The 26,542-nt window shown below is 40.3% G+C and overlaps 1 protein-coding gene across 9 annotated transcripts in view; it reads right to left on the bottom strand.

Moving 5' to 3' along the window:
- Nucleotides 1-26,542, bottom strand: part of GRIA4 (glutamate ionotropic receptor AMPA type subunit 4) — a 480,512-nt gene that overhangs the window by 297,455 nt on the left and 156,515 nt on the right. The gene's annotated exons all lie outside the window — the stretch shown is intronic.

The raw sequence follows: 26,542 nt of genomic DNA, 5'->3' as shown, positions 1-26,542 counted from the left end.
TCAAACAGACCTGCATTCTATAGAGAAATGTTCATAAAAGGAACCGCCAATCAATGGGGCACAAGCTTCACTGCTGTCTTATTTGAAGAAATTTCCACGGCCACCTCAGCCTTCAGCAGCACCACCCTGAAGGGTCAGCAGTCTTCAACATCAGGCAAGACCCTCCACCAGCAAAAAGATTCTCACTCACGGAAAGCTAAGATGGTGGTTAACAATTTTTAGGAATAAAAGTCTTTTAAAATTAAGATATGCACATTGCTTTTTAGACATAATGCTATTGCACACTCAATAGACTACAGTATAGCATAAACATAACTTTTATATGTATTGGGAAACCAAAATATTTATTTGACTTGCTTTATCGTGGTGGTCTGGAAATGAACCCACAATACCTCCGAGGTATGCCTGTATACGGAAAGGAAATGAAAACAGAACAAAGAAGAGATGTGTACACTCCCATAGTTTTGCAGCATTATTCATAATATCTAAGATATGGAAACAACCAAAGTATCCATCAACAGATAAATGGATAAAGAAGATGTGGTATATACATATAGTGAAATAATATTCAGTCATGAAGAAGAAAGAAATCCTACCATTGTAACAACATGGACAGACTTAAAAAGGATTATGCTGAATGAGACTAGTCAGAGAAAGACAAATACTGTATGATATCACATATATATGCAATCTAAACAAGTAAAGAAACAAACAAACTCATAAAAACAGAAAATAGAATGGTGGTTACAAGGGGGTTGAGGGTGGAAAAATTGGGGGAATATTGTTTAAGGATATAAACTTGCAACCAGTAGATACGTAATTCCTAGAGACACGAGGCAGAGAATGGGGATTATAAACAATTTAGTATTGTACATTTCAAAGCTGCTAAGAGAGTTTAAGTAGTTGTTCCAATCATAAAAAGGAAATGGTAATGATGAGACATGACAGAGGTTGTACGTAGTGAGTGCTATGGTGGTAATAATACTGCAATATAGGAGTGTATCAAACCAACATGGGCCACACCCTACAATACACAAGGCTGTATGTCAATGATCTCTCACTGTTAGAAAACACTATATGTGTTATGTATTCTTAGTACTGCGATTTGTTAATACCTAAAAACTATTTTATCGTATGAGTTTTTTTCCATTCCCTTTCCACCAGCCATTAGTTTTACATTTTCCTCATTCTTTGGTTTTCCTATTATCTTTATGATCACTATTATTTTTGTTTGGTTTTGTAAGTATATATACACATGCATTTAAAATTATCTGGGGCTCCTGGGGGGCTCAGTCGGTTGAGTGACTTTGGCTCAGGTCATGATCTCCCGGCTCACGGATTCGAGCCCCATGTGGAGCTCTGTGCTGACAGCTCGGAGCCTGGAGCCTGCTTCAGATTCTGTGTCTCCCTCTCTCTCTGCCCCTTCCTCACTCAAGCACTGTCTCTCTCTCTCTCTCTCTCAAACATAAATAAACATTAAAAACATATTCTAAAAAATAAGTAAAATAAAATTATATTACAATTATATTTATCCATTTATCTTTGTATTTTCTTGGAGTGCTCCAGATTCATCTCAATATTTGGATATTCAATTCTATTTTCCATTTATTTTCCATTTAATTAGTTGGAACTTGTAGTTTATCTTTGAAGGTGTAATGATAAGTTAACTTTTCTCCAATGAGTAGAAAGAGTATTCACATAAGAATGTTAAGTGGCTATGTAAAAATTAATATATATCTGTGCTCCAATATTTACTCTTCAGGAAAAATATAAATAAGAAAATGTGTAGTTTTTAAAAAGTTGTTTATGTGTGTATTTATTTATTTATTTATTTATTTATTGACAGAGAGAGAAAGAGCACGCACACATACAAATGGGGAGGGGCAGAGAGAGAAGGAGAGAGAGAATCTCAAGAAGGCTCTGGGCTGACAGCAGAGAGCCTGACGTGGGGCTTGATCTCATGAACCATGAGATCATAACCTGAGCCAAAGTCAGGCACCTAACCAACTGAGCCACCAGGTGCTCCAAGAGTTTATAGTTTTAAGTCATACCCCAATTTTAGGGGAAGTCATCTTTAAGTTCCATAGTATCAGGTCAGAATGTGTAGTAAGCTTATTAATTTGTTCATTTTCAGGTGCTATCACACATCCAACAATTAACACTTTTCAGGGGGAAGAGGCTAAGAGAAGGTGCAATCTTAATCAATGATTTCCCTACACTATTTAATTGCATTCAAGGAGGTTAAAAATTGTTTGCTCACACCTGCTGGAAGTACCAGCCAATACCTTAAATAAACTTCATTTCCTATTCATACGAACACACACACTGTCTTTAATAATGGAATGGAATTCTTGATGGACATGGAATGGATACATACTGCCTTGAGATCAATGTTTTACTTTAAAATCACACAGGTACATATTGTAAAGCCTCTAATTGTCTTGAAGGATCTGTGAACTTCCAAAAGTGACTTCTAAGCAGGTAAAATATGGACACTTATCCCGCACTATCTCCATGCATATAAACACCCTTTCATTGTGATTAAGAACTAACTCATTGAACACATAATGCTGAACATTTACTGTGTGCCTAGCACTGTGTCAAGCTCAGAAGGTATATTTGCAGTCCAGTGGGTAAAGAGGAAAGTAAGAAAAGCACTTCAAGGGCCCCTGGGTGGCTGAGTCATTTAAGTATCCAACTTCAGCTCAGGTCACGATCTCACGGTTTGTGCACTCAAGTCCCGCGTTGGGCTCTGTGCTGACAGCTCAGAGCCTGGAGCCTCCTTCAGATTCGGTGTCTCCCTGTCTCTGCCCCTCCCCTGCTCTCTCTCCATCTCTTTCAAAAATAATAAAACATTAAAAATTTACTTTTAATTTTTTTTTGGTGTTTATTTATTTTTGAGAGAGAGAGCGAGAAAGGGGCAGAGAGAGAAGGAGACATGGAATCCAAAGCAGGCTCCAGGCTCTGAGCTGCGGCACAGAGCCTGACATGGGGCTCGAACTCACGAATCATGAGACCATGATCTGAGCCAAAGTCAGACACTTAACTGACTGAGCCACCCAGGCATCCCTAAAAAATTTATTTTTAAAAGAGAAGCATTTCAGCACTGCGTGTTCTCGGCCCTTAGCGCTTAGGGATGAGCACAGTATGACAAATGTGCTGGGTAAAAGATCCCTAATTCAGCCTCAGGGGGTTAGGAAATCTCTGGATAAGGCAGTCTTCAATGTGAAATCAGAAATGGGAATAAACTCTAGTAAAAAGTGGGAGAGGACTTTTACAAAGGGCAGGGAATAACATGCACAAAGTCCAGGGTCAACACAGAATGTAACTGCTTCAGGGATTTTCTAGGTAACTCAAAATGACTGGAACTCAAAGGGATCTGGGGTAGTTGGGAGGCTGGAAAATGAGCAGGTGTCTATTCATGCGTGTTGCCTCATGCCAGGCTCAAGAATTGGACTTAGCTCTGAAGATTTATCTTCAGAGATGCTGATATAGATTTACATTTTTGTGTTGTTAGGAGAATGCACTGCAGACGAGCCAGACCAGAGGCAGGAAAGTCAGTGAGGAGGTAATTAATGCATTTGTCTACACAAGACGTGAGGGGGGCCCAAACTAATTTAATGTCAGTGGGAATTGAAAGAAGAGGATGGTTTGAGGACAGAGCTGATTTGTCACTGTGAATGCTTGGATTTTAGGGGTAGGTTGTCAAGGAGGGTAGCCCAGCCCTGACCTGGACATGTAGGTAAATGTATTCATTGAAAAGTTGTCAGCATCTAAGTAATTGTCACATGGGATTTGCACACCTTTGCTGGCAGGGAAGCTTAAAAGGGAGGCACGGAATTGGGCCACAAGGGGGTGAAACTAGTAATAGGAGTGATGTACTCTGGCTTCACAAGACATGCCTGGCATCAGCCTGCAATTGCCAAAGCAACTGTCTCACTACGTAGAGAAGGGGAAGGCCGTGTGGGAAAATTCTGGAACCTACCTAAGGCTCAAGAGTTATACCAAAAATGAGTGGATTCTTTTCTCTCTCTTTGTCTGCAGTTATATAATTAATGCGTCACATCAGGTCGATGGTTGTCAAAAATGCTTCTGCCGCTGCGAGCTGTATCATCATCTCAGAGGGACGCTTCTAGAAGCAGCTCCCTGCACTCCCCCTGTAACGCCAGCGTCATATAATAAACTATCACATCTCCGTGCTTTGTTAGGCAGTATATGACACGCACGGATTTACAGCATTCATCCATTCATTCACTCAGCAAACATTTATCGAGTGTCCCACTAGCTCCTAAGCACTGTTCCAGGCATGGGGAATAAAACAGTGAATAAAACAAAGCTTGTGCCTTCACAGAGCTTTTGGTGATGGAAGACGATTAATATGCCAGATGGTGAAAAATGTGATGAAGAATGATAAATCAGGGTACGAAGAATGTCAGGTGTGGGCTGTGGTGGACAGCTGTGCCATTTCTAAGGTAACTAGGGTGGTTATGATGAGCCTGTCTGATGAGATGATGTTCCAACCGGGCGAAGGGTTGAGGGAGTGTATCGTGTGGATATCCATGGGACAAATGTCTCCAACCGAAGGATTAGCAAGGGCAGAGGCTCTGCAGGATCAAAGCAGGAACATACTCCCATACTCATGGAACAGCAAGAAATTTTATTGTGCCTTCACGATATACACGCTAGGGTCCTGTGCAATCTCTAGGAAGGAAAACGGAGATAAATAAGCGTAGATTTTGCCCTCAAGGAGTGTATTCTTAAATACAGGAGCTAAAAGAGGTAGACAGTCGAAGGTGTCAATATAAAGAAAAAGTTATAATATTACTTCTGGTAGAGTGGCTTAGGAAAAACGAAACACTGCTTGAAAACCGGAAGAGCAACAGATACCAATGTTGTGTCCATTCCCAAATGACCCAGAAGGTGGATGATACCTGAAGTCATGGTCATGCTCATAGGTCATTACGGTCATGTGATACGATCTCGTCCTGAGTTATTTCCTGAGTTATTCTAGCAACCTTGCTCATAGGTTCTCTTGAAAATCAAAGAGCAAGTTTGGAGCACCCAAAGGGATGCTGCTGGTCTTTTCCCCGGTCCATCCTGCACATGTAGCCCATGGAAAGGGTCTTCAGGAAAGGTTTCCCGAGGGAATGGCTACATCAAGAGAAACTATGTGCCCCGAGTTGAAATGATATTCATGAAAACATAAGTCTTGACGATTTCAGCATTAATCAAGAGTAGAAATGAGGACAAGTGTACTGGGAGGAAGCTGTGTATATACCCTCAGATAATACACTGCAGCCGGGAGGAAGTTAGGAGACGCGGGCACAGACAGACCGAAGTGACACAGCATATTCAGAGACTGGGTGGCTCTTTTGTGTGAAGATTTGGGATCGACTTCCCATCTAAATGGATGCCCTTTAAACGGCAGCATGTTCTGTGAATAGTGGTGGCAGCTGCAAAATCAAAGAATCACCACGGCATGTGCTCAGGGAGAGGGCCCGTGGTTCAGAGAGCAGTCTTTCCACCACGCCTGCACGTGCATCGTCATGAGCGTCCGGGGTCATCACCGAGAATGACCGACAATGGCACCATATGCACACAGTGCTGTCCCCTCATTTCCGAGGTGACTGTGCATATTCTCTCCGGTTTCCCGACACATGAGACACAAGAACTTTTCCTCGGTTTCACTGCGGTGCGCTCGAGGCCGCAATTACTTGCACATTGATTTGATCAAAGTCTCCCCTTGGTGTTTTATTGTGAGCAGTTCTACGTTACTAGGGAAACAGACTCAAGTCTGAGTCTCAATGAATGGCATCAAGGATTAAAATTACCTCCACCCCTACCTGAGCTCTACTATAGCCGCAGGACTGTTATCCTAATTTGAGGCTTCCCTATGCACAGGAAAGATTTCAGGCAAATTAAGAGATGCCACGTTTTTCTCTAAATTTCTACATAAAAATATTCCTCCTATTTGGGGCACTGTTAGGAAGCTTCCAACCGTCACCTTATACCATTACTGCACGGAGTACATGTCACGTGAATAATTTTCATTATAGTAACCTAATAGTAACCTAATTAAATTACATTTTACGGCTCTACCATTCACTAAAAACTTCATGTGTCTGCACATCAAATCAAGAGTTGTGATAAATGAAAAATGGCTGCTGGGTATAAAATCAGTGCCACATTAGCAGAAACTTCTATAAAGAGATGGATTCACTTTCCTTATCTCTAGAATGATACGTGATTTCTAGAATGGTATTTCCCTATTTCTGGAACGTGAGAAACGCAGAGGAATCACCTCGTCTACAATGATAACCCATCCACACCCAGCCCCCATCCTCCAGCAGAGCGGCCAGCTGAACGTGTTGATGAATGAATGAGCACAGGTGTTTTGATTCCAGACAATTCAAATCATCGTGTTAGGGAGCGTTCAAGTTAGGGAGTATTTCACAGGGGTTCATAAAACACGGTGCATTCTTTTCCGAAGCCCAGGCTTCCTGACCATCTGGAATATGCTGGCCTTCCTTACACTTTATCCTACCTCTTGGCTGGCTGAGTCCACACTCTTTTCAGGCTGATTTCAGCCTAGGGTTTCTTAACCTATTTTTCTTGAGTGAAACATAAGAGACCTAAATTGTAGGCAAAAAAAATTGTAGGTGAGCATATGTGCATCTGAGCATTTTTCTGGAGCAGAAGAGAGAGAGCTTATGGCTTTTATCGGCTTTTCAGAGGGATGCTGTGTCCCAACACAGGTTAATAACTACCTTTAAGTGCCTTTTCACACATCATCAAAAAGTCACTCACTGTATTCTGAAGGCTTTTTTTTAATTATTTGTTCCAGAAAATAATAAAGTAATAATTATGTTAGAAAATATAAACAATAGTTATTTTAGAATATGAAATATGTTAGCAGGAAAATGCTACCCTTTTATCTCTCAGATACCGCATTTTATGCAGGATAAAATAAACTTGAAAAGTCCTTACCAGATGCGAGCATTTCAGTACATTACATGTTAGTAAGAAGTAGTATCTTGCAAACTACAGAGTGCTTCTATTATCAAATGTGACACAACTTTAGTACACAAACTTCTTTTTCATACATTCTGAGTGCCTGTAGAAAGCCCACAAGGATGATATAATGACTTTGTACAACAACTATTTGCACATTAAAGACAAAATGTTTGACTCATACAGATTTACTGCGGTACTGCCTTGTGGTTAGGCTCAGTGGTCTATGTTCAAGTAGAGACACAGGAGAATTAGACCCACCTTCATCCTGAGGGGTGTAGCCCAGCGTATGGAGAGAGGCAGTGATAAAGGCAAGTCTTACTCAGAGGGCACACCAGGGGCCCTGGAGGAACCTAGGTCAAGTGCCTGACAAGTCTTTTGGGCTTGGAGGCAGTTTCCAAGATGAAGTAACTCCTCAGTAGCCGGTGTGAGTGACCCAGGAGACCCGAGATGGGGAAGAGACACTGAAAGATCAATGCATCAGGCAGTAGGGGCAGCCAATATAAACATCCAGACATGTCAGGGAGGTTGCCTTTTTACAGAACTAGAGATTTTATCAGGAGAATTGAAATGCCAAAGGTTTCAGCCTTTTAAAAGGATTTGCTTGCCTCTCATCCAGAGGGCAATGGGATCTATTAAAGACTTTAAACCAGAGGATGCAAAATTGTACACAAGAAAGTAAGGCTATGCAGCATTTAAAGTGTTCACAAGCTGGTGGAGGCACCCTGGAGAACAGCATGGGGGGGGGGTCCTCATAAAGTTATAAATAGAACTGTCCAGGATCCAGCAATAACACTACTAGGTATTTACCCAAAGAATACAGGAGTGCTGATTCACAGGGACACATGCACCCCAATGTTTATAGCAGCACTATCGACAATAGCTAAATTATGGAAAGAGCCCAAATGTCCATCGATGGATGGATGGATAAAGAAGATGTGGTATATATATACAATGGGATATTACTCGATGATCAAAAAGAATGAAATCCTGCCATTTGCAACTACGTGGATGGAACTGGAGGATATTATTCTAAAAGAAATTAGTCAGAGAAAGATGAATATCATATGATTTCACTCATATGTGGAATTTAGGAAATAAAACAGATGTATATAGGGGAAAGGAAGCAAAAATAAGACAAAAACAGAGATGGAGACAAACCACAAGAGACTCTTGAATACAGAGAACTGAGGGTTGATGGAGGGAGGAGGGTGGGGGATGGGCTAGATGGGTGATAGGCACCAAGGAGGGCACTTGTTGGGATGAGTGCTAATGTTGTATGTAAGTGATGAATCACTAAATTCTACTCCTAAAACCATTGTTACACTATGTATTAACTAGCTTGGATTTAAATAAAATTAGAAATGAAAAAAAAAAGGGTTCACAAGTTACTGGCTGAGCAAAATCAGTTTGAATACTTCAGGCCTTGAGAATTTGGTTTCCAAAATCATCAGGATTAAGGAATGGCTCCTAGCCAAAAAATACATTAAAAAAATCTAAACTAAATTCTCATTTCCTGTCAAAGAAACAGCCATTCTTTGATGGGAAATAAAAACAAACAAATGTAACTATAAAGATTAGAGGACTTTAAGATCATGCTTCAAACACAGTCATAGATTGCTTCGCTACAGATTGGGAAAGAAACACTGATTAATTGGCATTGTTCAGGTAAGGCCACTCTTTCCAAATTTAGGTAAGAAAAATGGGAGAATCATGACAAGAAAAGACATCTGTTTTCCCCCTCGCATGAGGATAAAAACATAAGAAGCTCAACAAGAAGAGGGAAGACGCCAATGCTGATGACCAGCAGTGACGTTAGCCATGGAGTCATTCCCTGGACTGTCGTTGGCCATGGAGCCATTCCACAGACCGATGTTGGCCATGGAGCCATGCCACGGACCAAGCAAGAATGATGGAACAATGAGGGTAGACACTGTCACAGCAGAGAAGAGAACGGCTAGAAAACAAATGGCAGATATACCAGGTCTGTTAAAAACAAAACAAAGCAAAACAAAACAAAAAAATTGTAAGGTACCGAATACAGTGTTCTGCGAGGTAACACACAGGTGGGAAATGGGTAAAAAATTTGAAAGATATTTCAGTCCAAATTAAATGAAGAGACAGCATTTTAGCATGTAAATATACACCAGTCATCACAGTTTGACCGTTGGAGAAAAGGTGTCATGAAGCAAGATGTTGGGTTCAGATCTGCTACGTCCTAGCCACACACCCTTGGGCAAATTAACTTTAGTCCCTAAATTTCACACCTGTTTAGACTTTTGTGACATAGTAAGTAGACGGTTAATGGCCATTTTTCATACGATATTTCTAATAATCACAGTAACACTGTTAAATGGAACCTACCATCCACAGTTTTAGATATGAAAACTAAATTTAGTACAAGGTAAATAACTTACTGAATGTTACACACTTAGAAGTAAAAAAAACAAATTCCTACATAAAGGTGTTTTTAAATACACACACACACACAGAGTATCTTATTGACTTCTAGGATTACAACACTCAATTTAGGAAATGGTTAACATAATTACTCAGTTTTACTAATTTGATGGAACATAAAGATCAAAGTAGTTTCCAAAGTACATAGATGCTACAACTTAATTTTAAAGTGCTCTAAGTTGATCTCAGAAATAAACAGCATGGACAACACAAATAAGGCTAGGGTCAAAGTTTGGCTCCTTTAAGCAACCTAATCAAATCTCAACATCAGGAGATAAGGGTTTCTGTCTGTCTTGTCCATGCTGTCTCTTGAGCATCTTGAAGACTATTTGGTACAAAGTGGGCTCTCAAAAAAATATCTTCTGAGTAAAGTTGTTTTATACAGGCAGCTAAATTTTAGATTCTTAGATTGTAGGACACTGCATTTGGACATTGGACAAGCCTAGTCCTCCAATAGGAGAGGGGATGGGCAAGAAGTAATTAATGTACAACAAAAAGTATTTTAGAGCAGTTAGAAACAAGACACTGGAGGTCTGGGTTAGAGGTCTGCAAAAACATGCTTCTGGAGGGAGGGAGGAAGGGAAGGAAGGAAGGAAGGAAGGAAGCGAAGGAGGAAGAGAGAGAGAGAGAGGAGAGAAGGGAGGAAGGAAATGGGAAGGAGGGAAGGAAGTGGAAAGGAAGGAAGGAAATACTATGTACTGTGTTAGGGTTTACAATGAGCAAACAGGTAAGCCAGCAATGATAAAACAGAAGAGTGTAAATACCATGCTAAAAAGAATACCTGCAGAGTCTTCACAAGATAAAGAGTGAACACACAGGAAGAAATGCCAGATTTTCCAGCCTTCTGGGAAATCATGTCTCTAGGAATATTTACATCCTGTCTAAGTTCTAGAGTTTAAAAATATATAGACCGCTCTACAATGAAACAATCAAAAATTTTGCTCTAGGGGCGCCTGGGTGGCTCAGTCGGTTGAGCGGCCGACTTGGGCTCAGGTCACCATCTCGCGGTCCGTGAGTTGGAGCCCCGCGTTGGGCTCTGTGCTGACAGCTCGGAGCCTGGAGCCTGTTTTGGATTCTGTGTCTCCCTCTCTCTCTGCCCCTCCCCAGTACATGCTCTGTCTCTCTCTGTCTCAAAAATAAAAGTTAAAAAAAAAATTAAAAAAAAATTTTGCTCTAGGGGCACCTGGGTGGCTTAGTTGGTTGAGTGTCCAACTCTTGATTTCAGCTGAGGTCATGATCCCAGAGTCATGGGCTTGAGTCCTGCATTGGGTTTCATTAAGCTGAGTGTGGAGCCAGCTTAAGACTGACTCTCTCTCTCTCCCTCTCTCTCTCTCTGTCTCCCCCTTTGCCCCTTCCCCACTCAATCATGTACATGCACATGTTCTCTCTTTCTCAAATTAAAACCAAAAACAAACAAACCAAAAAAAACCTCTGCCTTAAAAAAATTTTTTGGCTCTATTTTATTTTTTATTTATTTATTTATTTATTAAAAAAAAATTTTTTTTTCAGCGTTTATTTTTATTTTTGGGACAGAAAGAGACAGAGCATGAACGGGGGAGGGGCAGAGAGAGAAGGAGACACAGAATCGGAAACAGGCTTCAGGCTCTGAGCCATCAGCCCAGAGCCTGACGCGGGGCTCGAACTCACGGACCGCGAGATCGTGACCTGGCTGAAGTCGGACGCTTAACCGACTGCGCCACCCAGGCACCCCATTGGCTCTATTTTAAAAATCAAAACCACTGATGTAGTGTTTTCTTGTAAATAGCTATTTTTAGAAATTCTAAACCCCAAGCAGTGTTTTCTTTTCCCTTGGCCAGATATCATCTTCCATTCTGTTGACAAACTGAGTACTGATCAGATGCAAGAATATAGTCATAAATAATATTTTCATATTCCACATACACAAGTAGCTTATATGTATGTTATGTATTATTGTATGTACATATGTATTATTAAAGTGTATGTGTGTATTATACATATACTTTGCAGGAGAGTAAGTAGCAAACTTTAGGATTAGTTGTATTTTTATTCTTTTCTTTTTTCAAATGACGACTTGATTCGATTCTGGTCCTTTATTTTACTTAGTTATGACTTGTAATCACTGGCTGATTTAAAATATTTTTAAAAACCCAACCCATTAATATTAATAACATAAAATGGCACGGAAATCGCTGCAGCTTTGAAATCCATGCTCTCGGTGAAGTCTGAGGCAGATAATGACCGAATCCAGAATCCAGAATCTCAGCTAGGTTTTGTTATTTTTTTGCCAAGAAGCACAGGATACGCTAAAAATGCTGTAATTTTCTTTCACATGTTTCATGTATATTTATATTTCAGTAATTCTCAAGACTACATTGTTTAGCTGAAAGAAAGAATAGTATAAATGGGCTTAGTTATTTATATTAAATATTTGCATTATTTCATAAATGAGAAATTACTCTTGATGTGTTACAGATGAGACCGTTGCATTCTTGGACGATTGCCATGTGGGTGCTGACTTATAGAATGCAAAGCCTCTAGTTCCAGAATTCTGTATCTCTTGGGGCTAAAACTTAAAATTGAAATAATGAGTTAACCAAAATATGTAAAAGCTTAGGCTGACAAATGGCTCTTTTGAGCTTAGCAGTTAAATGGGTATGATATTCTATCCTTTTGATTTCGATTTCAAAGGGACATGTTAAGGTAGATTTTTTTTCTGGGTTGATCTTATGCTATTATGACTGAAAACAGTACTACTCTCCAGTCAAAGGGATGGGGCTACAGAAGTTTAGAGCAACCTGAAATGTTTCACTGAATGTTTAACTTGACCCAGTCCTTGTCATATCTCTCCAATAGCACGGGGTGCCTCGAGGGTGAAGTATTTCCAATAATCATGTTTACAATGGTGCTTTAGGCCTAGAAATCACTCAACAAATGCCACCTGTAGTGCAGCGGTTTTGTTCTGTTTTGTTTGTTTGTTTTCAGAATAAGTGATTACAGATATGATGTTCAGGGCACACATCCACCCACAAGAGAGGTACTCAATACATGACTATCATCATCGTCAGTATCATCAACACCATCAAATTTAAACATTCCCTAAATTCTCTAAGTTCTCTTACATCTCCGGGATGGTGTATCTTCCAATGAGGTCAGCACTAAGGTACCTGGTAACTCAGTTTGTGTTGATTTTAGATATTCTAATGTGTGGTTTTATAATCCAGCAACATGTATTTATATATTATCTAACATGATGTGCTGGAATTCTGAAATATGTTTCAGTAAAAAATAACAATTCATTTAATCATCTAAGTAGTCCTTTGCTGCGATTCCCTTACTTTCTTCATTTTACAGATGCTGAAATTGAGACACAATGTTTTAAAATGCTTAATTAAATCAAGCGAACTGTTTATTATCCAAACATCCTTGCAGAATTCAAGTTTGGCTTGCAGACGAACATTTAATTTCTCTTTCTGGCTCACATATAAAAAGGGCATAGACTATATTTCTTATGTCTTCGCAAGAAATGTCTTATTCTGTATTATTTTTATCGTCTATATTTAAACATCACTCCCGGGAAGCTTATTTTACTTATTGATTTTTGATTGTTCAATTTTGTCACCCTCAGGAGGCACACAACGGTCTAACGGGGCTGTTGTAAATTACTTACAAAAATCTGTAGCCCCAATCGTGCCTGCCCATGCTACACAGCAGGCTAGACAGACGCTAAAGCGCTAACTGGCTAGCGAACCTACTGACTAACTAGAGAAATAAAAACTCTGCAAACACAAGGAGTGGGCAATGTTCCTGTCATCTTTGTCTTTGCTCCCTGTTTACTCATGAGTCAGTACAAACTGTCCAGGAAGCATCTGATTTTGCTTATTCCCCTCAGGGATCTACCACCTAGCATCCTGACCTCCTATTCCCTGCCCTTGGCTGTTCAAGGGCAGGACTAACACTTGGTGACATCATGATGCTCCCAGGAAAAGCGTCTATTTATATTTCATGCCCTGATTTTAAAAAAGTCCTTAATATTGAAGAAAATTGATACAATCAGTTATTTGTGTAGAAGAGAAGGGTCACAATGATTCCTTGCACACTCTTACACCTACCCCCATCCACATGGCGTCTTAAGAGTCTCGTTCTGACTTATCTCCAAACACACCTCAGGATTCAAAGGCAAGTTCAGCATCCTCATTTCAAACATGAGGAAATAAAAACTTAAAATGAAACACATGCTCACAGAGAGAAAGAGGAAGATGGATGGGAAAATTAATTAACCCACAGTTTAAATATTTAATCTTGAAGTTGATTATGATTCTTTAATAACTTTGCCTTTATTAAAAATGACTGGGATCTGGGATGTGAATTTTTTTTACATCTCTGATAAAGGTCACCTGGATCAATCCTGGGCCTCGGCAGGAAAGTGATAACCCGTAGTGGGCGGGTGAATATTCTCAAAGTCCTGGGATAAAGCATTCACGTATCTTTTTATCCAAGATACATATTTCTGTTATTTTAAATATCTTGATCACAAAAATAGTGAGAATATTGTGGAGTAAGCTTTTTGCTCATCCCTAGTCTCTTACTTTGTACCTTTGCTTTAGGAATGCCCTATGTCCGCATCCCTATTCAGACCCTTTCTCCCCAACTCTATTAAGAGTAACCCCGTCACTGTTTATTAATTTCCATGAGGATACAAGTGACAGACTGCTACTTACTGCATTAACCCACACAGGGCACATTTTACCACATAAGCACTGCAGATCAGTCAAATGTTAAAGTGGTCCAAAAATTGTGAGATTCTTAAAAAAAGGTAAAGGAAAAAAGGAGAAGCTTCTCTCAGCAAGTGAATGTGAGTCAAGTGAAGAAAAATAATGTTGACCCTATTAACTATAAGGGGAAGCTAACTGTAAACTTTCGCAGGGCAGGAGCAATGGGGTTGCCATGGAAATCAGGGGATACTCTGATAGGGCAGAAAAATCATGGGATCAAGGGGGCACGGAGACATTATTTCTTCCCTCTCTCTCAATCTTCCACTCCCTCTCTCTGACTTTGAAGAAAAAAAGATAGAAGGCTAGGCACCAAGGGAAAACGCCAGTGAAATGATTCTTCTGCCAGGGCCAGCAGAAGGCTGCTCTAGATAGGGGGGTTAGCCTAGGTGTAAGGATGAAAGCTAATTACAGACGGGTAGCTCAGAAGCGCGATGGCTCTTCAGTGAGGACAGGCTAAGCTCCAAAGTTAAGGAATAATCGTGCTTCTCAGGAGTCTACAGTCACAACCTGGTAAGGTCTGACTCTGCAAAAGTTAGTTGCTAGAGAGGCTATACCTTGAAGCACAAAGTTTGGGGTTGAGGGCATGAAAGCCTTATAGCATAGAACTGGCTGGCCACTTAGGAAAAGGAGAGAGAATAAAATCATAATAAAAATCCACCCAGACCAATATTTTGAATTAGAAAACTAAGTGTTCTGGTTCAATGTTTTTGAAAAACCTTGCTCTTGAAGGTGATATTCTTTTGGCATCTGTTATGATTTACTTTTGTAAATTATAGGGCAATACCTTGGCAATACAACTTTAAACATACTTAAGGAAATAATTGTGATATAGGGGCGCCTGGCTGGCTCAGTCAGTGAAGCATCCGACTCGATTTTGGCTCAGGTTGTGATCTCACGGTTTGGTGAGTTCGAGCACTACGCAGGGCTCTGCGCTGGCAGCGCGGAGCCTGCTTGCGATTCTCTCTCTCCCTCTCTTTCTGCCCCTCCCCCACTCGTGCTTTCTGTCTCTCTCAGGATAAAAAAAGGAAAATAATTGTGATACAAAATTTTAGAGGCTTCTTTATAGAACAAAATTCAGTTTAATTCATGATCCTGTGGTGTCACAGTAGACTTGAGACACCAAGTTCTACATCATAAGTGGGTTCAGGAAGGAAGTCTACAAATCCCATACTTTCCTGGGGCATTTACTTTTTCATAGGGGGCAAAGCCTTGAGTTTTTGCAGGGGAGAACAAGCAGCAGATTGGGGCTCAGGGAAAGCCATGAAAGCATTTTTGTTGTCTCTTAAACGATAGTAGAAGTATTATTTCATACATTCCTCCTCAATTCAGATGTCTCCAAATTAACCCAATCTCTTTGTGCCCTCCCCCAAATAACCAGAATCGCGAGTAACTGCTAAAACACTCAACATCTTCGTCATAAAATACATTTATCAGCTTAAAATGGCAAATCATGTTGCATTTTGTTGAATGCAACTTATAAGAGAAAATCTAAACCTCTGTTCACTGTCTCCTTACCTAATGCACTCTCTCATTCTTGGTCACTTGACGTTCATCTGCCTAAAATATCCTTGCCACAGTTAGTCTACTGGATAAGTGATTCTTCGGGTGTCAGCTTGCATGTCCCCTCATTGGAAACAGCTTCCCTGATCACCTGGACTAGGTCAGACTTCCCCGATAGAAACAGCATCTGAGCCTTCTTCTTCCTATGGCCGCCATCTTTGCTAATGATATATCACGTGTGTCATGTGGTTACTGTCTACTAGGCTAACAGAATGCCTTTCTCATAGCAGATGTGTAGACCACAACTGTGTTGAAGGAATAACAAATGAAACATAAGCACCATGAGAACATAACTTTCTATTTCATTGACCATTGTGTCCCCAGCACTTAACAGAATCCTGCTGTGCTGTACAGTCATGGCCTAATGCATATTCTTGAACGTATGGATTTGTTTCCTACTCTACTTTACTTTCATTATATTTTTCTCATTCTTCTGGACCCTAAAGATTTCTTAAATGTGCCAGTTATCATGATATACATATATCTTGTTCTTAAGGTTATTTATTTTTGAGAGAGAGAGAGAGTGCACCAGTGAACATGGGGGAAGGGCAGAGAGATAGGGATAGAGAGAGAATCCCAGAGAAAGAGGGAGAGAGAATCCCAAACAGGTTCCATGCTGTCAGCAAGAAGCCCAATGTGGGGCTCAAACCCACAAACCGTGAGATGGAAGTAAACCTAAGGAAAGTACCTAGTTTCTTCATAAGGTTTGTACTCTACTTACCACTACATATGAAATCATTCTTGGATGGTGATTAAAAACTTCATTTGTTGGGGCACCTGGGTGGCTCAGTCGGTTGAGCATCCGACTTCAGCTCGGGTCATGATCTCACAGCTCATGAGTTCGAGCCCCACATCAGGCTCTGTGCTGACAGCTCGGAGCCTGGAGCTTGCTTTGGATTCTGTGCCTCCCTCTCTCTCTGCCCCAACCCACTCGCATTCTGTGTCTGTCTCTCTCAAAAATAAACATTAAAAAAAATTTTTTTAAAAACTTCATTTGTTTAAAAACAAATGCACCCATTGATGCTGCTGAAGAAAATGAAGAGAAGGTTAAGAGAACTACCAAATAGACAAAGATGACTTTATATACATAGGTAGAAACATTAAGGATCAGCTATGCTCTACCGCAGTTTAAGGGGGAATTTAGGTCCATCAGTGACAGTGACAGTACCCGGAGTTTGAGAATGTCTTTGCATGTCTCTGCCTGACTCTGAGCCCTCTCAATACCCACAAACTTGCTTTAGCATGGCATCTCTCACCTGCCTTGTGGCTGTAACAGAAATCACTATCACCCCTGAGAACTACTCCACCCTCCAAGAAGTCTTTATTTCCTGAGTTCAGTCATTCTCCAGGTTTGGAAACTTAGTTACCACTGATTCTTCTTCAATTGCTAAGTGTCCCATATGGAATTGATCACCAAGTCATTCTGATGTGTCAAGGTCTGCAAATATTTGGAAACCTGGATAACATTTCCCCTTCTGCACACTGCCTCTCTTGTTTCTGGCTCAGGAGACACTCCCCTAGTACTGTCTCTCCAGTAATACAGTCATACCTCAGAGATGTTGTGGGTTCAGTTCCAGACCACCATGATAAACTGGATATGGCAATAAAGCGAGTCAAATGAATGTTGTGGTTTCCCAGTGCTATATGTTATGTTTATCCTATATGCATTCTATTAAGTGTGTACCAGTATTACATAAAAAAAAGGGGGGCAGGGGGTGCTGGGCTGGCTCAACTGGTTAAATGAGTGACCCTTGATTTAGACTCAGGTCATGATCTCACGGTCCAGGAGTTTGAGCCCCACGTCGGGCTCTGTGCTGATGGCTCAGAACCTGGAGCCTGCTTCAGATTCTGTGTCTCCCTCTCTCTGCCCCTCTATCTCTCTCTCTCTGTCAAAAATAAATAAACATTAAAAAATAATAAGACGACAATGAAGTATGTAGCACTGATCCACTCTTCCTGTCATGAACGAACTCCCTGCAGCATGCAATGCTGTTTGATAGCATTTTATCCACAGTAGAACCTCTCTCAAAATTGGAGTCAGTCGCCTCAAACCCTGCCACTGCTTTATCAATCAAGTATGTGTAATCTATTCGTAAATCCTTTGTTATCATTTCAACAATCCTCACAGCATCTTAACCAGAAGTAGATTCCAACTCATCATTGAGAAGCAGGTCCTCATCCAGGAAAAGTAGCTCCTCCTCCATCCAAGTTTTACCACGAGATTGCAGCAATTCTGTTCCTTCTTCAGGCCCCACTTCTGATTCTACTTCTCTTGCTGTTCCCACCACCTCTGCAGTGACTTCCTGCACCAAGGTCTTGAATCCCTCGAAGCTATCCATGAGGGTTGGAATCACTTCTTCCAAAATTGTGTTAATGATATTTTGACCTCTTCCCGTGAATGATGAATGTTTTTACTGGCATCTGGACATATGAATCCTTTCCAGAAGGTTTTCTATTTACTTTTCCCAGGCACATCAGAGGAATCAATGCCTATGGCAGCTATAGCCTTACACAATGTATTTCTGAAACCATAAGACTTGAGAAGTCGAAATTACTTCTCGACTCATGGGCTGCAGAATGGATGTGTTAGCAGCCATGACAACAACATTAATATCATTGAACATCTCCATCAAGGCTCTTGGGTGACCAGGTGCATTGTCAATGAGCATCAATATTTTGAAAGGGATTTTCTTCTGAACAGTAGGTCTCAACAGTGGACTTAAAATATTCAGTATTATTCGTGTTGTAAACAGATGTGCTGTCATCCAGACTTTGTTGCTGCACTTATAGAGCGCGGGCAGAGACTGAGCATAATTCTTAAGGACCTTAAGATTTTCAGAATGGCAAACTAGCACGGGCTTCACGTTAAAGTCACCAGCTACACTAGACCCCAACAAGAAAGTCAGCCTGTCCTGTGAAGCTCTGAGGCCAGGCATTGACTTCTCTCTAGCTAGGAGAGTTCTAGAAGGCATCTTCTCCTTAAAGAAGGCTGTTCCATCTACATCAAAACTCTTTTGTCTAGCGTAGTCCCCTTCATTAGTTCCCTTAGCTGGGCTTTTTGAATAACAACTCACCGTAGGCTCTACATCAGCATTTGCTGCTTCACCTTCACTTTTATGTTGCAAAGATGGCTCCTTTCCTTAAACCTCACAAACCAGCCTCTGCTCGCTTCACACTTTTCTTCTGCAACTTCTTCTCTCTCGGTCCTCACGTAACTGAAGAGTTAGGGCCTTGCTCTGGGTTAGGCTTTGACTGAAGGGAATGTTGTGGCTGGTTCTTCTTCTATCCAGACCACTAGAACTTTCTCCATATCAGCAAGAAGGCTGTTTCACTTTCCCATCATGTGTGAGTTCACCAGAGTACCATTTTAATTTCCATCAAGAACTTTCTCACTGTACTTACAACTTGGCTAACTTTTGGTGGCAAGAAGCCTAGCTTTTGGCCCATCTCAGCTTCCCACATGTGCTCCTCACAGAGTTTCATCATCTCTAGCTTCTGACTGAAAGTGGGACATGTGATTCTTCCTTGCACTTGAACACTTAGAGGCCACTGAAGTGTATTAATTGGTCCCATTTCAATTCTGTTGTGTCTCAAGGAGACACTCAAGGAGAATAGAGGCACTCAAGGAGAGGGAGAGAAATGGGCAAACAGCAGGTTGGTGGAACAGTCGGAACACACACAGCCTTTACGTGCTGAGTTTGCCATCTTATGTGGGTGTGGTTTGTGGCACCCCCCAAAATTACTATAGTAACACCAAAGGTCACTGATCACCGATCATCACAACAAATATAATAATAATAAAAATAAAGGGGTTCCTGGGTGGCTCAGTCACTTGAGCGTCCGACTTTGGCTCAGGTGAGGATCTCGCAATTTGTGAGTTAGAGCCTTGCGTCAGGCTCTGTGCTGACAGCTCAGGGCCTGGAGCCTGCTTCAGATTCTGTGTCTCCCTCTCTCTGCCTCTTCCCAGCTCATGCTCTGTCTCTCAAAAATGAATAAACATGTAAAAAATTAATAAAAAAATAACAGTGAAGTCTGAAATATTGCACGAATTACCAAAATGCAACACAGAGACACAAACTGAGGAAATACTGGAAAAAATGGAGCTAATAAACTTGCTGATCACAGAGTTGCCACAAACTTTCAATTTACAAGCAACTCACTTTATCTGAAGTGCTATAAACGGAAGCACAACGAAACGAGGGAGTATTGGGGCACACAGAAGAGCCGAACACTTTAATTAGATTAATTAAACAGATTAATACTGCAAACAGTAGACATCGAATTACATTTGTTACCTTCTCTACTAAACTCTAAGATCTGTGGGACCCAAATCTAGATCTTATGTGAATATTAATGCCACAGCACTTCACAATGCCTTGTCCATGGAGGATAGCAAAAAAATGCCAATTCTCATCAACAGCCTCCTCACAGTGCATCTCAAATCCATCTTTCTGTCTCTCGTTCTCCCCATTTCTTCTGCCACCACTTTGCTTTGGCTTTCCTGCCCTTTTCTTTTTTTTTTTTTTTTAATTTTTTTTTCAACGTTTATTTATTTTTGGGACAGAGAGAGACAGAGCATGAACGGGGGAGGGGCAGAGAGAGAGGGAGACACAGAATCGGAAACAGGCTCCAGGCTCTGAGCCATCAGCCCAGAGCCTGACGCGGGGCTCGAACTCACGGACCGCGAGATGGTGACCTGGCTGAAGTCGGACGCTTAACCGACCGCGCCACCCAGGCGCCCCCTTTCCTGCCCTTTTCTACTACAGGTTCAACTTAACTTCTCAGATTTGAGTATCTTTTTTCTTACTGCTTTCTGCCCAAGATTCATTCCATTGCCCTATTATTTTTTTAAAAAAATTCAGCTTCTGTGACTTTTCTGAGTGAAAACCCCTTATTGTCTATTATTCCAGAGTTGCATATTCCTCATTTCACTCCCAAGAAGTTTCACAGTCTGGCCCTGCCGACCCACAGACATGCCGTTCCGCAGTGACACCTGTAACATGGGGCAACCGGCCCTGTCTTTCCTAACTCTGCCGACGCACACCGTGTTTCCCGCCGCCTGCTTCACACAGCGCATGCCCCGCCTCACAGACCGGATGCCCCGCCTCACAGACCGGATGCCCCGCCTCACAGAGCGCTTGCCCCGCCTCACAGAGCGGATGCCCCGCCTCACACAGCGGATGCCCCTTCTCTTACCACGCCCTCACTTCCATCCTGGATCCAGTCTAACCCCTTGAAATTTTTATGATCAGGTACAAGTCATGTTCCATATGTGACTTTTCTCTGTTATGTAATTAAGAATTATTAGCAGACCAACTTGTCACTTGCTTGTCCCTGTGTACGCCCTACTTAACTACAACTCTTCTATTTGGTTGGGTGACAGGAAAGTGCTGGTATTTGACAGTGGTGATGGTCAAAATGTCAAGTCCATAGGATTTAACATAATATTTTGGTGCTATCACAGAGCCAATTGGGCAGTGATTTCAAGCCAGGGGCTTGGTAAGTTTGATCACGAATTCATTTCATGTTTATATTTTATTTTGAAAATCAGAGCTTTGGCTGCAAACCTCATGTTAATGAAGTGCCATCACATTTCTGAGGATAGAGAGGCTGATACATATTTCAACATTCTGGCTGAGTAAAGAAGGGGAACTCCTCTTTACTGTTTTTTCTTTTTTCTTTTCATTTTTCTCTCTTCCTCCCTCCCTCTTTTCCTTCCTTCGTCTATCCCTCCCTTCCTCCTTCTTCCTTCCCTCCCTCTCTTCCTCCTTCTTCCTTCCTTCCCTCCTTCATTCCTTTCTCCCTCCCTTCCTTCATTCTTTCCCTCCTTCCCTCCCTCCCTCCCTTCCTCCTTTCCTTCCTTCCTTCTTTTGTAGCCTCCATTTTGGCGACAAAACCACAGACTTAAAACAATCTGGTTGGCAGATAATCAATACAGAGATGTGTCACCTAACCATAAGTGCTGCCACTCAGACATACAAGGAATATTGTCCTTTTTTTTTTCAGAGAGGACATCATTCATATTATTTTTTTTACTCACAAGATGAATCTATGCAAATAGTTATTCAAAATTCCAAATCTTTAAATGACTTATGGATAACAAAGCATACACCAAATATTAAGCAATCTTTATAAGTTACTAAGATAGAGAATTTTCTCAAAAAATAAACTTTCCTTATGAGAATATCAGTGATGCATTATTTTCTACTGCATTAAAAAATAAGCATGCATCAATTTAAACAATATTAACAATCTTAAAAATGTTAATGCTATTTCCAGTGTGCCCACCTTTAGAATAGGCAGGGTTTAAGTAAGCCAAATTTTTTTCTTTCTTCTTTGATATCAGATTGAGGAATATAGACTTTTGTTTCCATCTTACATTTATTTACCTTATTTTTACTCAGAAAAGGAAATCACCTAAGGTGGTGTTTTGTTTTGTTTTGTCTTTGTGCTTTGTTTTATTTTCTCTATCAGTGTGGTCTAAGCCAACAGAGTCTTCATATAATTATATTATAGCATTTGAAATGAAAGGAAACTCCTTCACTCAAATAAATGACTGAGACTTAGAACATCAGGATTGTGCAAGTTGTAACTGATCCCTGGTGTAATGATACAAATCATGCAACCACCATGCTTCCCGTCTGTAAACTATCAGTAAAATTCTTAAGCTAAGAGTATTGTGAAACACAAAATGGATCATACTTCTGACACTAGGTTTCCCTTGAAACATTCTGGGTAGCAAACTTCCATTCCAAGAATATGCACTTATTTCCATTTCTTCTATATCTTCTGCTTTCTCCCTTTTCATTCTTTCCTTTGGTCTTGAAGACTTTAGTTATTCCCTGCCCTGCTTTTTTCATAAGAATATTGTACTGAGCAACCCTGCATTGTCCAAAATTATGCTCCAATCATTGATCGATGTATCATGTATTACGTGATAAAGATGGTGGGAATCAAGCAAGGATTCTTTTTTTATTTTACTTTTTGTATCAGAGAAATAGTAGAAAATAGTAACAAATGTTCCATGAATCACATTTTATATATAAAAACTGATGAAAATATTTCATAATTGATTCAGAATCAATTGGTTTTAAGCTTAATCCCAAGTTTGGGTGCATTTTCTCTTTGTCACACATTTTCCATTCAAAGTATACATTTTTAAAGTGCTCAAGATACTAATTATGTGCTGTTTCACATTAATTATGAATATGAGCAGAGGAAACAATTAATTAATATTAGCCTATGCCTTATCAGTTTAGGAGCTGTCTGATTCATTTGCAAAATATCAAGGGCCATACAAATTTAACATATAAATGTTATTACATATCATTGAATGATATGCCTAAAAAATTAATATACATTTTAATGTACATAGAAAAAAATAGGGATTTTCTTATTTCTTATACTTACTCTATCTTAAATGTTTTAATTTTAGCTTATTAATTTATTTCCTTAGAGTTCTAAGACTGGAAAAAATCCAGGACCTACCATTATTATAAATGGCTCATGGATTTCAGGGGTACAATTAATATTAGGTGATAGATTTTTTTCCCCCTCTGAATAGGATATATTTGACCTATCAAAGATAATGGATGGCTCCTGGGATATTTTCATATGAGGGGTGAAGGTTTTGTCATTCCTCACAGCAGGTGCATGGATCATCAGTTTAAGCATACAATTTTTGCTCAAGACAACTACATCACTGGTCCAAATCATTCATTACTGAGAAGGTGACACTCATTTCCTAGAGACTAGTGTCAGGATACCAAGCTTCGCTCTTCTCTGAGTTGTAGCATTGGTTAATTAATCATCTGAGCCAACTATGGCACTGAGTTAAAATAAAAGTGTGAGATAGAAAAAAAGGTGATCATGACTGTTTTCTGAGTACAGGATCAGGTAATGCTCAAAGCTGGAAATGTCAGTGGGAACAGGGCTCACCATAACTCTATCCAAGAAGTGAGCTTTTGCTATCTGCTTCAATCCCACTACTAAGTAGCTAGATCTTACCTACTGCCTTCTGAACACATTGATTATACTGGAGTTTCTTTTTTTCTAAATTTTTAATGTTTATTTATTTTTGAGAGGGAGACAGAAACAGAGCATGAGCAGGGGAAGGGCAGAGAGAGAGGGAGAAGCAGGATCCAGCCTCCAAGCTGTCAGCACAGAGCCCGTTGTGGGGCTTGAACTCAATGGACCACGAGATCATAACCTGAGCTGAAGTCGGACGCCTAACTGAGTGAACCACCAGGCAACCCCTGGAGTTTCTAGTGAGACCAGGATCAAAAGGTGAAAAGAGCAGCATATGATCCTAATATTACCCATTTTACTCAAGAGAAAGTCATTAAAAAGCACTATTACTTAAAGTAAATAAAACTTTGGTTCTACCTGTACTTGTCGCTAAAATTAGAGATCTCAAAGAAATGTCCTGTTTTGACCACTGAGGGATTCTAACCTGGAAAGAGATGAGGAATGGAACACTCCAATCTGTTCACTGGTTCTTGCCAGTGATGGTATTTCCTTTTTAATATATTGGAAACAGCACTGAAGTCGAGAAGAAATCTGCCTTTAGTTAGAAGCGCCTATGAAACTTGAATGGTTGTATCACACAGTCCCCAGATATCTATGTCTCAGGAAGGAAGGTTTGGGTTACGCCATCAGGTAAAGAACCATGACCACCGGAAGTGTGTGTTGCAGTAAAACACCAGCTATGGCCACATGGCTAGTTATAGAAACAAGTAGTTGTCATTTAAGTACTTTCTTTATTTTCTTATAAATATATTTGTGTCTGTGTTTACATTTACATATACTATCTTTGTTTTCTGTCTTCTCACATCCTATTATATAACATGAGATACACAGACTTCTTATCATAGCATTTAAGTACTATTAACTTTACACCCAACTGTGTACATTGTAGGATGTCAAGAAAGGAGTAAATATCACTCAAGAACTTTGCATTATTTCTTGGGAGAGTGTTAGTCATTTTCAGTTGTATGCAGGATAGCTGTACCATGTTAGGCAGAAGTATGATGTGATTGTCTTTATTCAAAGTTTAACTATGACTTAGGGTTGCATCGAGATGCCACATTGACACGGGATGGGTTCGTGATACTTAATTTTATGTGTCAGCTTGGCTGGGCCACAGATGCCATATGGTGGATAAAATTATTCTGGATGTTTCTGTGAGGGTGTCTTCTTTTTGAAAAAGATTAACATTTAAATCAACGGACTTTGAATAAAGTGGGCCTCGTCCAATCAGTTGAAGCCTTAATAGAACAAAGACTGACTTCCCTCAGTGAAGAAGGACTTCTGCCAGCAGACACCCTTTGAAAATTAACTGCAATATGGTTCTTCGCTGGGTCTCCAGCCTGCTGGTCCGCCCTGCAGATTTTGGATTTGCTAGCCTCCAAAATCATGTGAGCTTATTCCTTAAAATAAATCTTTTTCTCTATATATAAATACACATTCATTTGGTTCTGTTTCTTTGGAGAACTGTGACTAATAGATCAGCTGAATTGGAATTTCCTTAGTAGAACCTCCAAATCTCCCCCCTCCCCTTTTTTTTTTTAAATATTCTCCAAGGCATTCTGATGACTCAGGGTTGGAATCTCTTCAAGTGGGAAAATTAACTACATTTTTCTGCTCACTTGTGACCCCTCCATTCCCCCAAAACCTTCCATCTTATCCTTCATGATTAAATATTAGCTCCTTTTTATTTATTTCTGCAAATAGAATGCTTTTAGCCTGAAGATATTTGAGAAAATTATCCTGGAATGGCTTATTCAGAGTCTCATCTAGCCATACTTTCTCGATATGCTTCACTGATACCAGTCTCAATGGCAATTTCAATGAGAAGCTTCTGTGGAAAAACACTCAGAAGAAATTAATTTCACAAGCTGAAATTCAGAGGTGAATTCTGGAGACCACACACAGAACGTTTTCATGCAGCAGCAGGTTATGAGAGTTGCTTAAACAAATGTAGAGTACAAATTCAGTTCTGCTTACATGAAGTGTCAAAAACCATACTGCATTCACGAGGCAACTATTATAAATAGAAAGCTGAAAGAAAAGCATTAGCTTTCCCAATTAAATATAGAATTAAAGTGAATAAAACAAGCAAGAACCATTTTCAACTATTATCCCTGTCTTTAATCTTATGAAAGGCTTGCTCACTAATGATCAAGATAATGGGCAAAGCCCATTACTGCTCCCCTGAGAAGAGAGACATCGTAATCAAAGCTGAGACAGATTTGCTTAAAATAGTGGGCACAATTGGGCCCCCACCTGAATTTTACATATACTCATAGAGGACTTTCTTATTATTGTCAGTGAGCCAAATCCTGGCTTCAAAAGAGCTTGCTGTACACACTACAATATTTTCTAAAGTGCATGCTTGAAAAAGAATTACATATGGAAGTACCAAATCAAATCAAAGAGGTTGTTCATCAATTATTTCATCCAATAAATATTTATTTAGTGTCTAATTTACACTAGGGGCAGCATGGACCATTGGTGACATACCAGGAGACGAGATGGTCTCTGCAGTCAAGAAACATACAGATAGGCTTATGGGAGGTGCAAACAGGTGATGGAGTAAAACAAATCCAGGCTCCTCACCACGAGTGCAATTACTTCCATGGTCTACCTGCCTCTGGGACCTGACCGGTTAGTAATATCCCTACTGCTCATGCATACTGGCCACGGTCACCTTTGCAACAGCAGATTCCTGAATCTACAATTCTTTCTGTACATCTTTG

This window comes from Prionailurus bengalensis, chromosome D1 (assembly GCF_016509475.1).
Source record: "Prionailurus bengalensis isolate Pbe53 chromosome D1, Fcat_Pben_1.1_paternal_pri, whole genome shotgun sequence".
NCBI classification, from domain to species: domain Eukaryota; kingdom Metazoa; phylum Chordata; class Mammalia; order Carnivora; family Felidae; genus Prionailurus; species Prionailurus bengalensis.
The sequence above is the reverse complement of the archived record's forward strand: the minus strand, read 5'-3'. Positions and strand labels throughout refer to the sequence as shown.